General features: G+C 36.1%; 1 pseudogene; it reads right to left on the bottom strand.

Annotated features, from left to right (window-relative positions):
• Positions 1–1242: 1242 nt before the first annotated feature.
• LOC122349163 lies at positions 1243–9352 on the bottom strand (annotated as a pseudogene).
• Between the last annotated feature and the right edge of the window lie 6504 nt (positions 9353–15856).

The raw sequence follows: 15856 nt of genomic DNA, 5'->3' as shown, positions 1-15856 counted from the left end.
ATCAAACTAATGCAGACTCAAACTGTGTGTAACGTGTTGTAGTTGTAGTTGTAGTTAACAGCTAGACACAGAAGTATACAAAAGTAGCTTTAATGCAACATTAATCACTGACAAAGACAATGGGTACACTGAATGGATATAAATGTTACGGAAGCAATCAAGGAGAACTGAAACAGGTGGGCAAGCACTCCTGTGGTGACTAATTAACTAATAATCACAAACAAGGAGGGCAAGACCAGGAAAGACCAAATAAAGGCAAGGAACATCACAGTCCAGGGAAGTGAAACTGGGGAGTGTCATGGCACAAAATAATGAAAGTGCTGTATGTAGGATTGACAATTTGAAATTGTTTGTAATAAGTATTGCAGTCCAAATTCAAAATATTGGAGACTGTTTTTTCACCCGGCCCCTCCTACTCAGACTTGATTCCAATGCATGTTGCCAGATTCCCAATCAGACCCCTTCCATTTGCCAGCTTTCATGATTAAAATGAAATACGCAGTGTTTTCCGCCAACTGGCATCCCAGGGTTCCGAAACACGATTGGGTAAACTGGCAGAGGGCGGGTTTCACAAACCAAGACAGAATCTGACATTCCGAGACTCAACGCTCATTTTCAAATGAGAATAATTGACTGTAGCAAACATATCTGCAATATCTGCAAACATAGTATTTTTATGCTTTAGTAGAGTCGAAATCCTACATATAGCACCTTTAATCCTACCAACCAAAACTTCCATTTATCAAGATCTCTGGAAACAAAAATAGGTCTTAGGGTGTGCTTCCAGTGAAATCCAGAAGAAAAGTCATCTTGTATAAATCAGAAAGAGGTACAGATTTTAAACAAATATGTTGGTAAGTGTGTATGTTTTACTAGAGGAGAATTATTATGGACTCTAGATTGTGGAGTATTTTAGCTGAAATTGACAGTTTAAAGTTAGAATGTCTTGATGGATTTGTTTCTTATAAATACTTAACAGCAACAAAAATGTCCAAACCATCATCTAAAGGTTAGTAAAGTCTGTAAACTACATTTTGGAAAATAATTATCAGTGTTTGATACCAAATATAATTAAATACAAATGTCATTCTCCTTCATTAAATTGCAGTTTTAAACTTGGGATTCTAAGGATAACTAGCAAAATTGTAAAAAAAAAAAAAATTATATATATATATATATATATATATATATATATATATATATATATATATATATTAAATAGAATTAAAATAAAAACAAAAAAATTATAAATTATTACTAGTCCTGTAGTAAATACAGTATATTAGTTAACCATTAGTAATTATTTGGTTTGGTTTTGTTTCATTTGGCTGAATGTTTTTAGAATGTATTTAAATAAAATAAATAGTCAAGCTTGTTGTGATCTTCTCTTCAATGCTACAATATTCTGTTAATATGCGAAAGTCAAAAGTACATCAAAAAGTTCACATGTCCATGTCATCACAAATTATTTCAAATGATGAACATCACGAATATGGCATTCAAGAGCTTTACTGGACAGAATGTCTAAATCTTGAAAACCTTGAAAAAGGGCATTTCTGCTTCTTTGTTTCACAACATTGCACTCATTTAGCTGAGGGTCATTTGTAAGTGGGTCCTGCATATCAAGAAAAAATCTTTGCAAGAAAATCCATGAGCACTCCATTCAGCATGTTTACCTTTGCACGTTATAGTTTACAAGCCGGCTTTCCAAGCCAGTTTTAGAGAATTTGGCCTTTAAAAGTGTCTGAAATCTTATTTCTTGATGACTTTTATGAGTCTTTATCTTTTTCCTTTTCTTTTTCTTTTGAATATATTCTTGAGCTTTGAAGATTTCTTGCCCTTTTCTTTGCCTCCAGATTCTGAAGAAGATGAATTTACAGATTGACCTTCATTTCCTAGAAGGCTTTGGGAAGAAGAAGACACTGAAGCCGCATGACTGAGATCCCGAGGACCAGGCATGAGAGGGTTCTCGTAGGACTTTTCTAGAATGCCGTCATACACTAGTGTGCTGAGCGAGTCTGAGGCTGGTTTCCAGAGCATCAGGAACTAACGGTGAGGTCTGGCGGGCCAAACTGCACTGGGTTTGCAACCAGAAACTCCTCCTGCGATATCTTGCGCCTTGGAGCCTCCAAAGATAGACCCACCATCTCTCTCTGTATTTTACCAATGGGAGTTTCACAGAGCCGTCTATTTTATGCTGTATTTTTGGGTCTCCGCTTGCGACTTCTTTGATCATCTCGAGAGATTTTTTTTGGAGGGAATTTCCATGCGGATATCCCTGTTCTCTTTAAATGACTTGCTTCTCTCAAACTCATCTTTCAGTATGTTCCTTGAAGCAATACCCATGGAAATATCTCTCATTTTTAGTTTCTCAAAATCCATGGGCACATCAAATTCATCTTGTGCCATCATTCGTGAAGGGATGTCTTTGGAGGAATCTGCTTTGTCTAACATCTTAAATTTTTTAGAGCTTTCCACAGGACTGTCAAAGGTGGAATCTAAGGAGTTTTCCCTAAACATTCTTCCTCGCTGGATACTGGTTGGAAGATCCCGGTTTTCTTTGTGTTTGATGGAAGTGTTCATTAGGCATCTGAATATCTAGTTCCACTTGTGATATCTATATCAAGTTCTGCTTTCGGTATCACTCTACAAATGCTGTCCACGTGATCTTTTCTGTCTCTGAGTGATCGTTGTCTCTGACTATCCATGCTGATCGCTGCTGGAGATATCTTTTCTGTAGAGTAGTACCTCATTGTGGAATCAAAAGATAGATCCCTGGCTAATTTCCTCGAGGCAAGGCTGGCCTCAGTTTCTCCTCTACTCAGTTGTTTAGGAGGGTCCATGGAGGCCTCTAGTTCATCTCTAGATGTTTTTCTTGATGGACTATTAATTTCCAGTTCATCTCGCGAAACTTTCCTTGAGGTGTTGTTCACTATCAAAGACTCATCCACCTCCTCCTCTGAGATTTTGTGCGATGGATTACCATCTTGTTCATCCAGGGAGATCTTTCTAGGCATTTTATCAGAGAAAATATATTTTCTCCGAGGTGGGGCATCAAGGGTGCTGTACATTCTGCTGATGGAGGACCCGATAGAATCTGTATCTGAAGATGTTTCATAGACTCCCTGTCAGAGAGAGGGACGCTCAGCAAATGTTCACCAAAAGATATTCATAAATATTATTTCATGATACCTAATGCATTAGATAATATTGATTATTTATTGTAAAGAATTTTTAAGAATCTCTGAGCTGATATTTTGTAAGCAATGCAAAATCAAAGAACAAAATGCCTGGCTGACATACTGTTTCACAAGAGGGGAGAATTTGATATGCTCTTCTTCTTCATCTCCATATCGGCGTAGTGGAGTTCGTATGGGAATAAGGAGGTCTGGGTCAGGTGATACAATGACAGGTGATGGCACAATATGCCCAGATCGTCGAGAGCGAACCCGAGACCGCGGAGAACATTTAAGTGGTGCAACTGTGACTGAAAAGTAAAATATAGAAATAATTAATGCCTCTTTTAATAATCTAACATTGAAATTATTTAAGGAGATATTGCACCCAAAATTTCAATTCTGTCATTAATTCCTCACTCTCATGTCATTCCAAAACCATAAGGACTTTGTTCATCTTCAGATAAAAAATATTTTTGATAAAATCCGAGAGCGCTCTGACCCTGGATAGACGGCAAGGGAACTACCACACTCAAGGGCCAAAAAGATAGTAAGGATATTGTTAAAACAGTACATGTGACATCAGTGGTTAAACATTAATTTATAAAGCTAAGAGAATACTTTTTGTGTGCAAATAAAACCAAACGTAACGACAAAATAATTTATTCTCTTCCGGTTTCCGCCACCATTCATGAGAGTTCTCAGACTTCAGAAAGCTCTCAGACTTTATTCAAAAATATCTGAAGTTGTGTTCCAAAGAGGAACATTTGTTTAAAACAGCATGAAGGTGAATATCTAATGGCAGAATTTTAATTTTCGTGGGTACTAACCCTTTAAAAGTGCTGTAATGTGTTGTAAGCTACGTTTTGATACTATGCATAAAATGTCCTGAATAATATTAAAGTAAAATCTGATCAGCTTACATATTATTCTCACTTTATTTAATGTATAAATACAGAAGAAAGAAAACACATTCAATTAAGAAAGAGAAGTACCAAGTACTAAACCAAGTACCAACCAGGAATCTGTGGTATAATCTGGGGTATTTCTTCTTCCATGTCCTCCACCGAAACAGGCACTTGATAGGACTGCATTGCAGACCGGGGCATTAGCATCCAGTTGGGGTCAGGGTAGAGTGTAGCGTTGAGACTGGGTAGTCCTGCATTTTTCATCACAGGAAAACCACACAAGCTCTCAATCTGCTGCCAGCGGTGCAAACGTTCCCGTAGACAAGCAGTCACCTCTGCTAGTGCATTCCTTCAACAAAAACCATACAGTATGCTGGTCATTGTAAACCCAGATATTTCAGAATCAGATATTTTCTTGAAATTTGACATTTGAAATTCAGCATACATGCACTAGCCCAAAAAGTGTTCGGACCCATATTGAAAATACATTATGTATTCAGTGTCTTAAGTTTAAAATGAGAATAAACAAATTACTTGGCCTCCAGAATTCTCTGATCCACTTGATCCAATGAGGAGCTATGTGCGACATGTAGCGTACCAAAAACAGAACTCCTTTTTCTTGATCTTCTCAGCCTGACACATTAGGATAATAACGTTATGAACATTCACACAAAACTGAAAAATTGCTTAGAATTCACTTAACCTCATGCATCCAAGATGTATAGGCCATGAGCTTGTTTCTTCATCAGAACAGATCTGAAGAAAATGTAGCATCATCACCTGCTCATGAATGCAGTGAATGGGTGCCATCAGAATGAGAGTTCAAAAAGCTGATAAAAACATCAAAATAATCACTGCCAAGATTCCATTGGTGGGCAAGTGATATCATTTTGAATAAGTTCTGATGAAGAAACAAACTAATTTACATCGATTTACATTTCAGCAAATTTTAATCTTTGGTTGAACAATTTCTTTAATTCAAAATAGTTTAAACCTGAAAATATGAATCAGTGTGTATTTGATTCCATGCATGATAATACATTTGAGATTTAATAATCTCCAAAATACCTCATCTTTAGCCGTGTGACTAGTTGTTGTTCTGCACTTTGCTTCTTGACGTTGTAGTACTGGACCTCTACCTCATGGGTGAGCTGTAGCCACAGCTGCAAAGATTCAGGAACTGACCAGAGGCACTGCATGTCTTTCTCTGCCCTCTTCAGAGCATCACGCACCTGTACGAGGAGCCCAGAGAACCATGGGGTTTTGCAGAGTCTTGTTAGGAGCTTTTAACACTGAGAGATGCAGATCCTCACCTGTTCAAGCTCTTCTTCTGCATACCGAAGACGGGTTAGTTCACTCACTGCTCCATCTCGGAGTCTGTGCAGGCGGTTGGCCTCTTCCTGAGCACCCTGAATCTCATCCCTCATCTTTTCTTCTAGATTCTTCTTCTCTACCGCCACTGTGCGCTTCTCTTCCTGGGCCTTTTCCAACCTTTTAAAAAAATTCAATTCGAAATTCAGCGTTTATGCAGTAAGATCCTGAAAAATGCTCTTCAGTGTCACTCTCTTTAGTTTAAATTCCTGCTCAGTGTGAACGTTCAGAAATCTATAAGATGTACTCACTGCTCCTGTAAGTCTCTGAGGCTTTGTTCAGCTCGTTGCAAGCTTTCAAGGTCCTTCATCATTTTTGAAATATGAATCTTAGATGCTTTATTCTGTACTCGTGCAAACCAGCATCCACCAATCCCCATTACAACAGACACTATCAGAACCAGGTCTTTCATCCAGTTGTGTGGGGGTCCTAGAGCAAAGTACATGGGGATATTAGACAGACAGCCATTGAAACATTATGTGATGACCGTGTGTTTATTTTGCATGCTGACTGGATATCTACTGAATATATTTCACACTCTCAGAGTGTCTTTCTGCTGTGTGTTCACACAGTGTAGTGATGTTTGATGTCACACATGCTTAAATTATACACATCAGTATACACTACGTTACACTATATTTAATAATGGCGTTTAAAATGCCACAACTGTCTAATCAGAATTCATAATACTGAGGCTTTAGTCAATTAATGATCTGATTTTTGATTGAAGCATGCAATGCATAATATTAAATTAACGGTCTGAATCACACAATCTAAGTTGTTTAGTGTAGCAATTTCACATCATAATTAATTGTAACAAGAGTTTCTGTTGATCAGAGACTGAAATGTTCATATCTTGAATGTGTCAGTTTGTAACAGTTTGAAAAATGATTATTTATAAATAATTACATTCTAGGTCTATACATACGTGTAGGTGGGCCAAACAGCACTACATCCAGGGCTTTGAGCTTGAGTTTTTGTTTGTGTTGCTGGTCTTGTATCTTCAGATATGTGCTCATAAATGATGGCTCATGGGAAGCAATCCTGTAAATACAAAGTGTGAAACTTTAAGCCATGGCACTTAATCGGTTAGAAATAGATTTAGTAAATACGCTGCCATTCAAATGTTTGGGGGTCACCAAAATAAGTTTTTGTAAAAATACATTTTTATATTCAGCACTTATGCATTAAATTGATCAAAGATATTTATAATGTTACAAAAGCTCTATTTATATTTAGAAGTAAATACTGTCCTTTGAAACTTCCTATTCATCAAAGAATCATAAGAAGTAGCAGCACTTTCAGGTTAATAAGAATAAAAAAATATTTCTTGAGCAGCAAAATCAACATACCAGAAGTATTTCTGAAAGACCTTTTGACTTTGAAGCCTGGAGTAATGGCTGCTAAAAATTCAGCTTTCATCACAGCAGTAAAATACATTTTAATATAATTTTTATATTAAAATTAATATCACATTTACACATTTATTCACTGCAACATTTTCTCACCCTGTTCACTCTGGTTTCTGCTGCTGTTAAAATATTGATATAGTAGTGCACTGAAAATGAAATAGCAGCAAAAATGCATATGCCTTTTGTGTTCAACTGTTGAGAATTATCTATAAATTATCTGTGATTTATATTTACAATATAAATAGTATGTGTGGATTTGTATTAATTTTTACATTTCTCAAGCAGAGCATTTACATTTTAGATGCTGATAAAACATCTAGTGTAAATTAGTGTAAAAACCTATGAAATAACACTAAAATGAAATATGAGGCTGATATAAGAGCGCACTTATCAAAACTTTGTACAAACAAATAAAAAAATAAAATCCAGGCTGAATTTTCTTTTGGTTCAGTCTTGATTTGTCTCACCTGGGCAAGGTGTTCCCATTGACACGCAGCTCTTTGAAGCTCTTTTCATACTGAGGCAACTCAACAAACTCTCTTAACCACCTCAAGACATCCTCCTGAGTCCAGTTATGAACTAACAGAGTGAAAGAAAGCAATGAAAAAGCCAAAAGAGAGGAAGACAGTGACTATTTTACATTGAAAGCATGGCCAGACCGTCCATTACCTTCAGAAGATTTCCAGCCCTTCCAAAGCTCCTCCAAAGTTATATGCTGGTCCTCGTGATGGAGTTTACTATGTTTGTTGGTCTGTTGTTGCTGCTGCATATCTTCAATGATGAACTACAGTAAGAAACAAATAAGAGATGTGGACCCGAGTCCAATTGATTCAAATCCTACATATGCAGTGACATATTTAAAACAACAGCTGAGTAAACATTCGAGATCAAAAGAGCTTAAGTGTCTGCGAAGGTGTTTCGGTATCCGTCTCTGCTGTAATCAGATGCACCACATGATTCCAGGCTTCTTTGCTGCTTCGATCTTACCTAAGCCATATCTATAGCGACGAGGAAAAGTAACCCAATACCAGAGACACGAACGTAGTTCAGGACATTACTTAGAAACTCATCCGTCTCTGCTATGTTCTCCCAGTGCCAAGCCTGAACAGTTTGTCTTAGGTGCTGGGTGGAAACATGTGTTTCTAAATTGACCTACAGGCTCAGGAAAGAAACTCAAGGGTGCTCTGGCACAACACTTTAGCTCTTACACGAACATCACATAAACATACCAATGGTAAAGCTGAGCTTGTAAGTCTGAGTGTGAGTTTAGATGTTCCACATGCTCAGACTAATACATTCATGTTACTCCCCCACTTGCTTAAATAGCAGCAACAAAATGTAATGCAAGAGGAAAGATAATTAAACATATCATGGTTAGGATTTTTAAGTAGAGTTGAAAAATGTTTGTCCATTTATATATCTATGGCTGTATGTTTGCGTATATAGAATATAATGGATTTTATGCATTTCTGTAGTTTACATTTTATATGCAGTCAAAATGTCTATATTTTGTTTGAATATTCACAGAAAAAATACAGGTCTGCCGTGTTTGTTTGCAGGTTGCACGGTTTGGATGAAATTTTGTTATTATGTTGGCTGTGTACTACTAATAATAGCAATGATGAAGAAGAAGAATTATAATAATTACTGCTATTATTTAATATAAAACCAAAAATAAAAAATATTATTCTTGTTAAATTTCACTGTAAAATGATTTAAATATTTAAGAAGGGGTAAAAATATATTTTACATTACAACTAAAATTCCTTTTTAAAAATGTATGTCTTAATTTCTAAATTTCTAAAAAACAAGTGTGTCAAATTTGACATGCAGATCATATATTTATTTAGTTAACTGCATTATGCCTTTGGAATGATATCTTTAATATCTTTGGAAAGTTATTCTTAATACATGTAAAATATTGAATCAGCTGTTTCAACTGATCTATTTTAATGCAAATTTCACGAAACTTCATCGGCCAGGGGGTGTGAAACCCTGCAGGATTCACATTAGGTGTGAGGAAACTTCTCTCTCCATTGTGTCTTTGTGAACATCTTCGAAAGCCGATTACCTCAACGCTCTCCTCCACCTCAATGCCTCCATCCTGATCATCGTCCATCTCTCTGTGGATGTGCTGAAGAGCCTCCAGGCTGAAGCGATCAGCCTCTGTCATACACGGAGGGATCACTTGCAGACATGGATCTGTGATGAAAAATGGACAGAAGGGCAATCCAGTAAACATTTGCGATACCATTTCCCTGCAAGTTTCGTGCATCCCGAGGTTTATCGAACGATTTGATAGTTTCTGCACATGTTTGGTGATGCACACGTGCCTGTCGGGGTCGCAGTCGCGTCCTTGTACAGCCCGGGGTGATGTGGTTCATCGCTGGAACAGACGCAGATGATGAGTCCGCGCAGCACGAGCAGTACGGTCAGGCAGAACTTATGCATCGCAGGGTTCAAGTGCCGCTTACTGTCTATGATCTAAAAACACATGTGCGTCCAAATGCAACGTTATGTGATAGTGATGCTATAAACAGCTCCAGCTCCAAGCTTCTGGTTAGAAAAGCAACAGTGTAGACATTTCACGCACACACACACACACAACGAGAAAAGTTTGAAATGTTCCTTCGCAACCGCCAAAGTGCAGATCAAAGCATTTAAAAAGGCAAATAAATCCCAAAGTTTTTTTTTGTTTGTTTGTTTTTTTAAACGGCTTCCTTATATTCCAAAGCAATGGAAAAATAAAGCGAACAGAATAACGGACATAACTTTGGGGAACAAATAGCAAAATAACGTCTTCCACTTTAAGAACGAGTCCAGAACAAAAAACGCGACGGCAAAGAGTAGTCCTTGAGAAAGCAGGGTTCCTTGTGAACGAAGTTGTTTGACGACTGCAGCCGGCTTCTCTTCAGGAACGTTCGGATAACGAGCGTCCATGAAAGTGTTCTTGTTACTAAATATCGGCGAGCTTTGCGTGCGTCTGCTCTTCTAACGCCGACCGCGCGCTCGCTAATCCTTAAGCGGCGTTTGACTCATGAATATTAATTAGCTTGCACGAAGCTTGTCAAGTAAACTGATTTGTTGAGAAGCAGACGTTATGTTGGTACGTGAATATTAATTGGTTTACGGGATCGGACGCTCCAAGAACTGTAGGAGAAACGTCAGCACTAATAAATCAATCATGTAATAAATATTTAATTACAGGTACGGATTTCGTTCGTGCAAAATTACTTGAAAGTAGCCCACGTAATATCTGATTTTATTTCGTTTATTTGCAAAAACAGTTAACCCTGTTTTTAACCATTTTTTAAAATTATTATTATTATTGCGCATTCCAGTTAATCTCAGTCAAACTGCAGTTGGGTTATTTTGGATAGGTTAAAAAATACGACTAACTAGCACAGTAAAACACAATAAAAAAGAATGAAGAAATAATAAAACATGATTATTGAACTCTTTATTGTGACCCTGGACCACAAAGCCTGTCATGAGTAGCTAGGGTATATTTGTAGCAATAGCTCACAATGCATTGTGTGGGTCAAAAAAAATTATTCTGTGCCAAAATCATTAGGATAGGTTATCAAGTAAAGCTTCATGAAAATATTTTCATATCGAAAATATATCAAAATTTTACATTTAAATTTTTGATTAGTAATGTGCATTGCTAAAAACTTAATTTACATGACTATTTAGATTTTTTTATTATTGATTTATTTATTAGATTTTTTGCACCCTTTCAGATTTTTAATTGACAAATATTGTCCTATCACAACCATACACCAATGGAAAGCATGTTTATTCAGCTTTCAGTTGATGTATTTTCATTTTAAAAAATTGTACCCTTTATGATTGGTTTTGTGTTCCAGGATCACATATAAAAATTAACAGCTTTCATTTGGGAATTCATTTCTGAAACAATTTAAGACATTGTTGACTAAATACAATATCTATATGTATGAATAACATTGTTTTAAATAGTTTGGGAGCGTATCTATACCTAACTCTAGATTTATAAAATGTCTATCAGACAAAATTAAGCAATCTTTACTGATAATTTTCATTTTGAAGGGCTTTCATAGTAAAACGCCACACTCTCTCATATAGGCCTAAACGTATACACACACACACACACACACACACACACACACACACACAATCCTGGCCTCGGTATTAAATTTAGAGCCCTATCAGATTAACATAGTCAAGACTCATACGCTCCAAACGCAACAGAAAGAAAGTTTCATGTTACACCTTAACAACCTCATATGGTCCAAAAATAAAAGTGGGGCTCGAGCAAGTGGATGCCAAGCAGTGGGAAACGTTTGGCCCTTGGAACATGTACAATGTGACAGTTGTCTGTCATTGTAATTCAGGGCAAACTCACTTCAAAGTGAATGTGAGAAACACCATCTCTTTCTGCCCCTGGTGGCCATCATAGATCTCATCAATCTATAGTGGAAAAAAATACATTCTGTTGGCTTTGCTTCTAGTGATGCATCATTTAGCACACAGTGTTCTTGTTGACTTTTAAACATGGGCTTGGTTGTATGTGTGTTTTAAGCTGTCTCTTTTTGACGGTTATTTCTCTAGGGTTATTTTTGGAGAGTTTATGGGATTTCACCATAATAACTGAAGAATCCGTCAAGACCAGTAGACTGAGAAGAGTTCATTTCTTAATGGTCTTAGTGGCGTTGAGGTCCAATTTGTTGTGTGGCAAACCACAATGTAAAATCAATCCACTTCTCTACTGTAAAGACTTCTCAATTTATACTGCAAGCAGAGTGTGGTAAACATGGGTATGTTTGGAATGGTGTATCACCATACTGCTAGACTATAGCGCTTTCTGCTACTTCGCTAAACTAGGGTTTCCCAGAGAGGTCTCTAGGAAACACTTTTTGTAGTAGGGGTTATTCATACTATGAATCGATAAAAGTATGTACGTTATTTTTCATATTTATTATCTGATTAACTTACTATTTGATCATTTTTAAATATTTTAATACCTTTTAACATAATCCTTTATGTTTACCAAGGCTGGATTTATTTGATCAAAAATACAGTAAAATAAATAGTAATACTAGAACATATTTTGTTGCAATTTATATTTTAAGGTTTATTTTAATTTATGATGGCAAAACTGAATTTTTAGCAGCCATTACTACAGTCTTTTAATATCCATGTAAGTAACAGGATACAAATGTACCATATTACTAAATATTTCTATTTAAAATAAATGCTTTTGAACAGTCTTATGATTAAGGAATCCTAGAAAAAAATGATTGTGGTTTCCATTTTAAGCAGCAAAACACTGCTAATATATTCACAATTGAGAACCAAATCAGTCAGTTACACTGAAGACTAGAGTAATGGCTGAACACAGAACATTTTACAAGAACACTATTTTTATTGTATTTTTAATAATTAAAATAAAAATGAGTATGAAAAAATATCTGATTTTTTCCAAAATTTGACAGCTAGTGTGTGTACAATTTTATAAATTAATTTATTAGTCCATACAATCAAAGTCAATATGGTCCAGCATGTTTCAGATCCCATCCACTGACTTTCATTGTACTGACAAAAACTATATTCTATTGTGTTCCAAAAAAAAAAAAAAAAAAACTTTTTGGAAAGATACGAGCGTAAGCAAATGATGACAAAACTATCCCTTTTACACACACAGTAGTCATTGGGCGGCAGCAATCTCTGTACCGCACATCCTTGATGGGTGTGTATTACGCATTTTAGCATCGTAAAAACAAAAACAAATGAACAACCTGACACTTTTTTGCATCTATTACAGTGTTTAGTGATCCATTCCAAAAGCAACAGATACACTGGCCCTTTAGGAGTTAGACAGCACCAATACAGTTCAAATTTGCTAGAGAGCATGCACTCAAAACCAGAACAGCTGGTAGCCATTTGGCAAAGGCTGGTAACTTCCAAAATGTAAACAATCCATTGAAACGGTTTGAGAAAAACAGACACCAATTCTCACCTTTTTTCTACAGACAAAACGGACAAAGATAACAGTGATCTAACACACTAGTTTCTGTTCAATGTAAGCACAGTGGCACAGGTGACAGGCAAACTAACTAACTTATGTGATAGATAGAAATGAAACTCAACATGGTTAGTCTTGATCAGGTCCTGTGATTTAAAAAAAAAAAAAAAAAACACTGGAAGACAGCTGGATACAAGAGAAGATAACACTGAAGACAAAAGTGGAAAAGTTAGGCATGACCTTCACAATTTGACCTTTTAGTTTTGGCAGTTTCCATTTCGGCACTTGCACAAGATATGCTATGATATTCTTCCCTGATTGAGGAATTGCTCACAGTAGATACTAGTCAATGGCTTTGCAAGAATTACTGGTTTTGGATTTCTTCCAAAGCAACGGTTTCTGATGCAGACCAAACATGCCTTGCGCTTAAAAACAATGACGTATAAAACAAGTTTCATAGTAACTTTCCCTCAATCATGGAAGAAATATTTGGAAATATTACCATAACCATTAAAAAAGTAATACAATAATGTTATAAAATAACCAATATAACATTTAGACTCGTATATTAGTATTAGCCATGGTAGAAACGGATAAATTAAAAGAACCAAAACCACTGAGGAACTACTTCTGTCATTCCCATATAAATCCCAAACAGTAACAAAATGCAGTCCATACTGATTAAAAACAAATTCCAGAAGTTTCTCTTTCTCTCTGATCAGATGATGCACTTGAGTTGTGGGGGCAGGAAAAGTACAACAGAAGAAACCAAGATGCACAGAAGGAGCAGAATTGAGATGTTTTGCTCTGTGAATGATACTGAAAAAGGTATAAACAATCGTGCCTTTTCACAAAAAGGACATCATTTGTAGTGTAATATTTCACCTACAGATCCTGTTAATAAGCAGTAGTGGTTTAAGGCCTCATTTTTTAGTTTGCTTTAGACTACAGCTATCACAGAAGCGAACATTTGGTTCTAAACATTTGATTTAAAAAAGGTTGCATGTGACATCAATTTAAAAGGGCACGTTTTTTGTAGCAGTGATGCTCACGAAGGCCTGTCAACATATATAAAAGGCAGGATAAGATTCAATTTCCCGTAATCTATCAACCAAACGTCTTCACGCGGCATGCGAAAACAAGTGCTTTTTCCGGTTCTTTCCATTCAGCTTGAAACAGATAGGCTAGATGACTCAAGCAGTGATGAGTCCAAAAACAAACTAGTCAGTTAGTGAGGTGGACTAGATTATCTAGATTATCACATTCAAACAAACATTTGAGTGTCCCAGTACAAGTGACGCCATGTTTAGTTAAAAAACTGTTAACTAACTATAAAACCGATTAGTCAACGAAAGCATGTCATGCAACCTGTTAAGGGCCAGATTTACAAGGGTAAATTAGAGTGGAACCACAATACCATAAAAGCGATGACAGGACTGGAAAGTTTTGTGGGTGATCTAATCACAATGTGCAAATTAACATATACAAACATCCACATCATTTCCAATAACTAATGCAATCTATACTTTAAGTGTTAAACAATGGTTAACTGACAACCGCAAAACCTAAAACATTTCCCATTAGTTTTGTATCAAATATGCAATAACCATGCATTATCGTACATTTTCACAAAATCCTGACAGTAATTTTGATCACGAAAGAGAGTTTGTAAATCTGGCCCTAAATTGGTTGATTCAGAAAAGAAGTCAATTTGGACATCCCTATCTAGAGAGAATCCAAACATTCATGCTACTTGTAAAATGACTATACTTACACAATCCCCAAAAAGTCATTCTTTGTATAGTTTAGTGACATGGCAGTAAGCGTGAATGATATGCAAATGAGATCTGTACAGTCCTTCCTACCACAGGATTTGAGTCAACAGAATAATTACGAATCGTTGACCCATTAAAAGGATTTTTGTGCGTTTATGTTCAACTGAATGCAAGCCATTTGGTGTGATTTTTATAGTTTAACATTAAGTTGGCAGCTTGAACATCTATAGCCAATGAAAAAGGGCCAGATCAATGGCTACGCTTATGTGATGAATAACGATATGGCACATAAGGCCAACCGGCAAAGTCAGTTAAAGCTTTTGTGTTAAAGACTTCATATGAAGAAAAGAAAAAAAAAAAAAAAAAAAAAAAAAAAAGCAGAGCAGAGTCACCTTCTCCCAAATACACAAAAATGGTATCAATATTACATCTCGGTTTAGTGGAAGGAAAAAAAGAATGGGGTTTAAAAAAAAAAAAAAAAAAAAAAAAAAAAAACAAATGACCAATATACATGACATAAAAAATATTATTACAAAACAGAAAGGGTCTGGTGAAACTCCAGATGACTTAAGGCATTTGCCAAGACGAGTAAAGGCAACTATAAGTTCAGGCTTTTAAAATGCATGAACCTTTTCCTTCTGAGCCCAAAGCGCTCACAAGAAATATACAAAACTATTTGGTAACAAAAGTTTACTATATGTTATAAAACTGAAAAAGGTGAAAAATGTACCTTAGCTAAAGCTTATAAAATTATATATCAATAAAAATAATAATAATAATAATAATAATAATATTCCTTGGTCCGTGAAAACTATATTACTATGATAACTTTCTTCCATGCCTGGCGAAACAGTGCATTTAGCCCTTTAGTAGAAAACAACATCACTCAAAGCCACTTCCAGCTTGCACTTACTTAGAAAAGGCTCTGTTTTGAAAAGAAAGTTTTGTTGTTGTTTTTTTGATTGTTTTTACGTAAGGCTAATGCATTGATCCTGTGGCATCTTGATCCACGGCACGCATCACTTCTTTTGCCACTTCCCCCGAAGTGAGGAAACAGACTGAAAAAGAACCGCAAACAAAGAGAGACTGAGGGGAGTAGAAAAAGAGACATCTTCATTTTTTCTGTCCAGTCTTTGTGAAGTCTTGTCCTCTTTTTCTTCTCTCTCTGTGGCACCATTATCCATTTTTACGATCCAGTATCCCATGA

Source organism: Puntigrus tetrazona, chromosome 1 (assembly GCF_018831695.1).
Source record: "Puntigrus tetrazona isolate hp1 chromosome 1, ASM1883169v1, whole genome shotgun sequence".
NCBI classification, from domain to species: Eukaryota; Metazoa; Chordata; class Actinopteri; order Cypriniformes; family Cyprinidae; genus Puntigrus; species Puntigrus tetrazona.
Note: the sequence above shows the minus strand (reverse complement) of the source record. Positions and strands in the feature narration are given on the sequence as shown.